Source organism: Neoarius graeffei, chromosome 6 (genome assembly GCF_027579695.1).
Source record: "Neoarius graeffei isolate fNeoGra1 chromosome 6, fNeoGra1.pri, whole genome shotgun sequence".
NCBI lineage: Eukaryota > Metazoa > Chordata > Actinopteri > Siluriformes > Ariidae > Neoarius > Neoarius graeffei.
Genome location: NC_083574.1, coordinates 90,765,723 through 90,774,220, shown reverse-complemented (window position 1 = coordinate 90,774,220; position 8,498 = coordinate 90,765,723). Strand labels below are relative to the sequence as shown.

General features: G+C 40.9%; 1 long non-coding RNA gene across 1 annotated transcript; it reads right to left on the bottom strand.

Annotated features, from left to right (window-relative positions):
• Nucleotides 1-718: 718 nt before the first annotated feature.
• On the bottom strand, nt 719-2,662 carry LOC132888149 (uncharacterized). Its single transcript, XR_009654907.1, has 4 exons — nt 2,578-2,662; nt 1,815-2,079; nt 1,316-1,476; nt 719-822 (listed from the first exon to the last, which is right to left on the bottom strand). It is a non-coding gene; the product is annotated as an uncharacterized LOC132888149 (long non-coding RNA).
• Nucleotides 2,663-8,498: the final 5,836 nt, after the last annotated feature.

Sequence of the window (8,498 nt, the reverse complement as noted above, 5' to 3'; positions counted from 1 at the left end):
AATAGTAATAATTTATTGATATAAGGTGTTTTGTGGTCAGTGTACTACACTGTAGTGTGTCATGGCAATGCATTATATCCCAGATAGCAAAAGGGCGTTGATTCGACGGGGAATCATCGGCATGTTCTTCGACCATACGCCGTCAAATCATCGTGGATCACCGGCGTTGATTCAACACCGCTTTGCTCATACGAGTTTGCGTTGAAACGACGTTGAAAAATGGATGGTGGCCGACAGAGAATAGACCCCCTTTCACCCTTTATTCAACTACGGATTTCAGTCGATTTATAGTTTAATTTTCGGCGATGATTCATCCAACTTTACTTCCTGTTTTATGTACAACAGGAAGGCTACAAATTAAGCAAAACAGGCTAAATTAAACTAGCTAACAATAAAGCATCGGGGCTCTTGCCTAGGATGAACACACACATGCATACTTCAACCATGAAAGTGAAACTTAATATGCACCTCTCCTAATGTTTGTCAAGCTATCTAATGAGGCATAACTTTTAACATTTATAAGGAACAGAACACACTTGAACAAGTTCTTAGAAACATTTTATGATTTATTTATAATTTATAATTGTGGCCTATTCCTCCTGCGGTGCAGACACCTGTACATGGAAACAGAAAAACATAACCAAAATTAATTTGATGCAGCATTGATAAAGAAAGTCAGCAGTAGGCTATGGGTTTCTAAATGCCACCCTACCTCACATCTCCTCATCCCTCCCTCTCTCTCTGGCGCATACTTAAGCCACTTCTTGATTGCGTCACTAAAAGTAGCGTGTGTGCTCCCTGGCAGCTGCTTTTGTAGAGCATCTGAAAGAAAAAGAACAAAACAACATTGAGACTTTGCATGGTGATAATTGTTAAAGTTTGAGTTGTTAAGACTATGCACGTCACACTCTAGTGGTAGGTGGCAAGTAATGGTACTAGTACAGAAAATATATGTAAAAATCAGAAACCATAGATGTGAATCTTGTGACAATTTAAACGGGATTAAAAAAAAACATTTTAATTTCCCCATTAACACAAAGCGGAAATAGAAATGCCACTACCGGACCGTTCGTCACTCAGTCAGCCTCCCTGGACTTGCCTGCACACCTGCTTTTTCTGAGTAAGGCGCCTGGTGAGTTTCTTAATCCTTTTTAATCCTTTGCATCTTTCACAATATGTTTGTCGTTGTCGTTATAATCGTAATGTTACAGTTAGTGAAGGAGCTATCAAAGAACGTTTAGAAGTAGTGTGCAAGTACTTGCGACAGCTTACTATTGTACCCTCTTTTACAGCTTTGTGCACATGCATAACCTACCAAACAGGACATCATGGATCTTGGTGTCCTTAAACGCAGTTTTTTCCCCCCTTTCCAGCCCAGTTAAATTGGCTGGCCAAGCTGTTGACCAGGAGGCTACGCAGCATCCGCCTCACTGTGACCCCTACGTCGGTTCCTCCACAAAGGGCTAAGGTAGACACCTGATAGAATAAAATGTAGCATGAAGACAATAATGAGACAATAATGAGGCTACACAAAAGAACAGGTCAGCTCAAAACGACATGCGACCTAGGCCTACATGCTCGATTTAAACGCTAAGTTTTCACACCAACGCTAAGTTTTCACTCCAACAAGACAACTACTTCGACTTGTTTTTCGATTTAATAATGCATCTGCATTGTTGTTGTTTCAAATGGATACTAGTTGAGGGAAATTTCTCCAACGCGTGATATGACTGAAGTTCATCATAACTTCTTAAACTGCTTGAAATCGTATTCGAAATTCCCTTTATTAATAGTGACTGAATAATGGTACGTACCAGATGTCCAGGGATGAATGAAAATGTAGCGTGGTCCAGTGTTTTTCTCAATGTTGTTTCAATGGTCCAAGCGTAACAGCAGGCCGATCCACAAGAGAGTCGCGATCCAACCGAGTGGTGTGGGAGTTTCACGTGCACCCAGGTATATAACGAAAATGACGTCATCCAGTAAACAGCAGTGGTAATCGCACTGCATTATGGGACAGCGTGGGACATCCAACGACATATCGCTACGTATACGTACTGGCCCTTTTTTATATCATGCCTTGAAATGAAAGTCAATACAACAGAGATGAGAGACACTGGGTATGAAAGTAACACCAGGATAAGTTGTAACACCACCATTCCCACCAGTTAGGTATAAGATGCAGGTTTTGTAACACTTTCAATCTTTTTAGAATTAATTTATGATCATCTTGGAAATGTTAAGTTATTTGCAAAAAAACTTTCAAAGATAGAAGGTCAAATCCATTGCTGAGTTAAGAAAGTAAACTGTTTTTTTTTTTATCATTTACTTATCATTATCACTTATACTTATATCATTTACTCGTATCTATGTGTAAGCAGGATAAGACAAACAGTGGCAATTTCAGGCCCGTAGCCAGCATGGGGGGGGGGGGGGGGGGGGGGGATCTTTTTTCCCCAAAAGTGGACTTCATCTGGCCCCCTACTCCCGTACCCCCCAAATACACGAGCACACTTCAAATCTTCTAATTTAGACATTTAAAAAAATGTTCTACCACACTCTAGCCTAGTGACTTACCAGTAACAAAATAGACTTGAAGTATTCAGATCCGCTCTGCATAAAGCAGCTAAATCCTCTCTCTGTCTCCTGGCAGAAAGCTCCTTGGTTTGTTTGTGTCTCAATCACAGCTGGTATTCTGTAGAAAGACTTCTTTTCACCTTTCCCATCAGCTTTGTTGGAACACCCTAACACAGCACAAAAGTTTACCATTGTAGGTTTTTGATGAACCAAGTGCCTCGTGGGTTCACATACCGCACGCTGCCGTTATTTCCCCCTAATCACGAGTTTGTTGGTCTTCCAATATGGCGCAGGGTTTGTTTACTTCCGGTTTCGGGTGACGTCAGTGAAAGGGGTCTAATGGGGGCATTACCGCCACCCACTGGATTGGGGTGTAAAGCAGTCTGAACAAAACGTGTAAACATATACATAGGAGAAATGAACCCGTTTTTCTAACTCGTCCTCACTTAGTCTACTTTTCTTTTTTGATTAGTCTGGATTTGATATTGTAAATTTAAATGTGAATCAATGTATATTCATCAGACATGAACAAATGAATAAATCTTGAGTAATCTTGAGGGGCGTGTGTGTCGGGGGGGATCGAACGAACCCTCCGATCCCCCCTGGCTACGGGCCAGAATTCTGAACAATTAGTTGCTCATCCTACCAATGTTGAAAACTGGCCGGCCAAAGTGACGATGGTTCAACATCGTATATTCGACCTTCTCTGACGGTCGACAGATCAACCTTTACCCACGGTGATTCAACAGTGATAAATCGACCTTCTCCGACGGCGGAGAAATTTGACGATTCACGGCGCCGTTTCAGCATTGATTTTCTGACTTACGACGGAAACCGACCATTCTGACCAAGAATCGGCGCTGTTTCAACGTCCCTCTGCTATCTGGGATGACAATGTAACTTTCATAAATATTACCATATATCAGTTGTAATTATGTTCTACGCATATGCCTGCAACTCTGACATCATTTTCAGTGACTAATAAAATGGCTTTGAAAGTTCAGACTTTTAAAACATATTTTTGATATGGTAATTTTATTTAAGATATTTCATTTACAACATGTCTCTGACAGCTCAAAATGCATCTCTGGGCATTTAAAAACTTCAGACCTTCTGGGGGTCTCTGGTGGCCCCTGGACCCCCAGCATTACTGGGTTGATGTCCTCCCCCCCCCCCCCCCCCCACACACACACTTTTCTGGTTCTGCCTCTGTACAGGGAGGAGGTTCAGAACCTGTCAAAATATGGTGCACCACCAACAACATGGTCTTAAACACCCAAAAGAGAAATTAAATAATTGTGGATTTTAGGACTACCAGGAAATTCTCACAGTCTGTTTCATATCAACTCAGAGGAGGTGGAGAGGGTCCTCAGTTGTAAGTTTCTAGGCATCAACCTCATTGAGGACATTTCCTTGCATGTCAACACAGCAGCAGTAGTGAGTAAGGCACAAAAATGCCTTTACTTTCTGAGGAAGATAAGGAGAGCCAACCTCCCCCAACAGTTACTTGTGAATTTCTAATTTCTACATGATTGGACCACTTTTACAACATTCATTGTGTGAGGAGAGAAAAGAACATCACAAAACTCATCACACACCCTGGGCACCATCTATTTCGGCTCCTCCCATCAGGCAGCCATTTCAGATCCATCCATGTAGACACAAACAGACTGAAAAACAGCTTCTTTCCCAAAATGTTGAATTATTAAACAACTTCTCAGTCTAACAAGACCCCAGTGTGCAATATTAGCAACATGTGTCATGTGTAATATTTATCACATTCAAAACCTGTGCAATAACTTCATATATCATATTGCTTAACTACACTGTGCAATATTTATATTATTTCTCTCACTTATCAATTATCAGTCACTTACTCAACTGCTAACGTATGCATTTTGCACCCTCACTACCTTGACTTGTGTTACTTGATGTCTTTTTATTTATTTTTAATTAAAGTTGCTTTTTTTCTCTTTTAACTAGTAAATTTTTATAACTGGCACAATTTGACTTGAGGAGGACACATTACAATTTTGTTTTGTTGGCACAATGACAGTTCTTCTTGATTCTTTATTCTTATTGCTGGGTTTCAGTCACATGACTTTTCTTAGCGGTTTTACCGGAAGTGAAAGAGCTGGTGGTCTAAACGGCTGCTATAGTGCAAGCAACTAGCAATAACTTATCAGAGTATGCTCGTAATATCGAAGCCACTGCTCACTTTAGATATATTCAGAAGATTGCTATGTGCAATGGAATCGACCCCTACAGTCTGGAAAAGAAGGATTTGTCATACGATCTCAAAAACTACCCATCAGTCGTGTTCCCCAACATCTCAAACTATCTGGTGTTGCAGACATCCATCTACACTGCAAAACAGATGAAAGCATGGAAGAGTATGGAGGCTTACAACTTTTTTGTATGTGGCTGGCTGAAGGACCTTGGTATCAAGTTGCTGCCAAATGAATCCTGTATTGTTTTTGCCCATGTAAGTTTTTTTTAAAGCTTTTCGTTCGTGTCTTTACAACGAAGCACTGCAAGTTGAAGTGTAAACAAACAACAGTTCACTTGATTCTCACTTGTGTTCGCTCTTATCTTGCAGGTAAATCATTCACAAAGATAATCAGAAACCCCTCTAAAAACCTGGATCTTAGTTAAACAAGACAGAGAAGTGATCATGGCACATTGTAACTGTATGGCTGAGTAAGAATTTTGTCGCGACCTTCATGCATATGGACTTTATTGTTTTGATCGTGTGCACTTGCTTTGGTGGCTGATTTGTTTTGTATTCTTTTGTACACCCTGTTAAAGATAATGAGACATGTATTGTTTTGAGTATGGCAGCCATCAAGTGAGGAGTAAACAAAGAAACAGCTAGGGACTTTAGCGCTTCATGAGTAAAAAAAGTACCATAAAATAATGACACAAAGCATGAAAAATACTTGGAAAACACTAACGACATAGCTGAGAGGGTGTGACAGAGTGCCTGTCACTACAGTTGAGTATATGCTCTGACTGCCATACCAACAAGCCTGGCTCTTTGGTGTTGGAGTCAGGGTTTGGCACCCTGTAGACCTGGGTTCAAGACAGGGTAAGGTGACTGTTCTCCCACTTCACTACAGAGGGATATACAACCCTAATTCCAAAAAAGTTGGGACAAATTGTAAATAAAAATGGAATGCAATGATGTGGAAGTTTGAAAATTCCATATTTTATTCAGAATAGAACATAGATGACATATCAAATCTGTAAACTGACAAAATGTATCATTTAAAGAGAAAAATTAGGTGATTTTAAATTTCATGACAACAACACATCTCAAAGTTGGGACAAGGCCATGTTTACCACTGTGAGACATCCCCTTTTCTCTTTACAACAGTCTGTAAATGTCTTGGGACTGAGGAGACAAGTTGCTCAAGTTTAGGGATAGGAATGTTAACCCATTCTTGTCTAATGTAGGATTCTAGTTGCTCAACTGTCTTAGGTCTTTTTTGTCGTATCTTCCGTTTTATGATGCGCCAAATGTTTTCTATGGGTGAAAGATCTGGACTGCAGGCTGGCCAGTTCAGTACTCGGACCCTTCTTCTACGCAGCCATGATGCTGTAATTGATGCAGTATGTGGTTTGGCATTGTCATGTTGGAAAATGCAAGGTCTTCCCTGAAAGAGACGTCATCTGGATGGGAGCATATGTTGCTCTAGAACCTGGATATACCTTTCAGCATTGATGGTGTCTTTCCAGATGTGTAAGCTGCCCATGCCACACACACTAATGCAACCCCATACCATCAGAGATGCAGGCTTCTGAACTGAGCGCTGATAACAACTTGGGTCGTCCTTCTCCTCTTTAGTCCGAATGACACAGCGTCCCTGATTTCCATAAAGAACTTCAAATTTTGATTCGTCTGACCACAAAACAGTTTTGCACTTTGCCACAGTCCATTTTAAATGAGCCTTGGCCCAGAGAAGACCTCTGCGCTTCTGGATCATATTTAGATACGGCTTCTTCTTTGAACTATAAAGTTTTAGCTGGCAACGGCGGATGGCATGGTGAATTGTGTTCACAGATAATGTTCTCTGGAAATATTTCTGAGCCCATTTTGTGATTTCCAATACAGAAGCATGCCTGTATGTGATGCAGTGCAGTCTAAGGGCCCGAAGATCACGGGCACCCAGTATGGTTTTCCGGCCTTGACCCTTACACACAGAGATTCTTCCAGATTCTCTGAATCTTTTGATGATATTATGCACTGTAGATGATGATATGTTCAAACTCTTTGCAATTTTACACTGTCGAACTCCTTTCTGATATTGCTCCACTATTTGTGGGCGCAGAATTAGGGGGATTGGTGATCGTCTTCCCATCTTTACTTCTGAGAGCTGCTGCCACTCCAAGATGCTCTTTTTATACCCAGTCATGTTAATGACCTATTGCCAGTTGACCTCATGAGTTGCAATTTGGTCCTCCAGCTGTTCCTTTTTTGTACCTTTAACTTTTCCAGTCTCTGATTGCCCCTGTCCCAACTTTTTTGAGATGTGTTGCTTTCATCAAATTTCAGATGAGCCAATATTTGGCATGAAATTTCAAAATGTCTCACTTTCGACATTTGATATGTTGTCTATGTTCTATTGTGAATACAATATCAGTTTTTGAGATTTGTAAATTATTGCATTCCGTTTTTATTTACAATTTGTACTTTGTCCAAACTTTTTTGGAATCGGGGTTGTACAAACCTTTCATGAAGTGATCACTGCAAACTTGAGTATGCTTTGACTCAGCTCCCTTTGATTTCAGTAAGATGTTCAAGAGCCACCTTTCTCTGCATATTTTTGTGAAATCCTGTGTTTGTTCACCCTTTTTTATTAGTTTACGGGAACCCTGAAGAATCTTTTTATCAGTTTCACGGTTTAACCGATTCGAACAACCTAAAACAACACAAGGCATTTTTCATGCGAGCAATGCACCTTCTTTGTACAAATGCTTTGTCAACTGAGCCTTGGTAGACCACCAGCTAAAGTTTTGAATAACTAATGAGGTGGATATGATGTCATATGAAACCCAGCAAAATTAGAGGTTTTTATAAAATTGAATTAGTACCTTTTAGAAAAGGTGTAATCTCTGGACTAGTGATTTCCCCCCATCCTCCCCCAACTATCCTGATTTGTGTTTGTATAGATAGTTTTCACTGACGTCACGGCATTCCGGGGAACGCCCCCCAGCCGCCATCTTACGGGGCAAACAAAACGGACCATCGCCACTACCGGCTACGTTATCTCGGACGAATTTATGAAGTTATATAGTCAGTTTTCTAAAATAAAGATCAATATCGGCAAAATCAAGCAAACAGAAGTATATAGATACATTAGACGACATCTCACGACAACGGTATGCAGCCAAACTGGCCTTGATTGGGGGAATTGACCCCTACGAAGTGGACAAAGATGCATTTTCAAGTGGCTATGCAGGGCTGCCAAAGCCTGAAACTGACTTCATCAAACTTTAAAGGAACAGTCCACCGTACTTCCATAATGAAATATGTTCTTTTCTGAATTGAGACGAGCTTATCCATACCTCTCCGAGCTTTGCGCGACCTCCCAGTCAGTCAGACGCACTGTTACTCCTGTTTACTCCTGTTAGCAATGTAGCTAGGCTCAGTATGGCCAACGGTATTTTTTGGGGCTGTAGTTAGATGCGACCAAACTCTTCCACGTTTTTCCTGTTTACATAGGTTTATATGACCAGTGACATGAAACAAAGTTCAGTTAAAAAAATTGAAACATGGCGATTTTCTATGCTATGGAAAGTCCGCACTATAATGACAGGCGTACTAACACCTTCTGCGCACTTCGACAGCGCATTGATACCGTCACTCCTGAGTGCAGGTATCAATGCGCTGTCGAAGCGCGCAGAAGGTGTTAGTACGC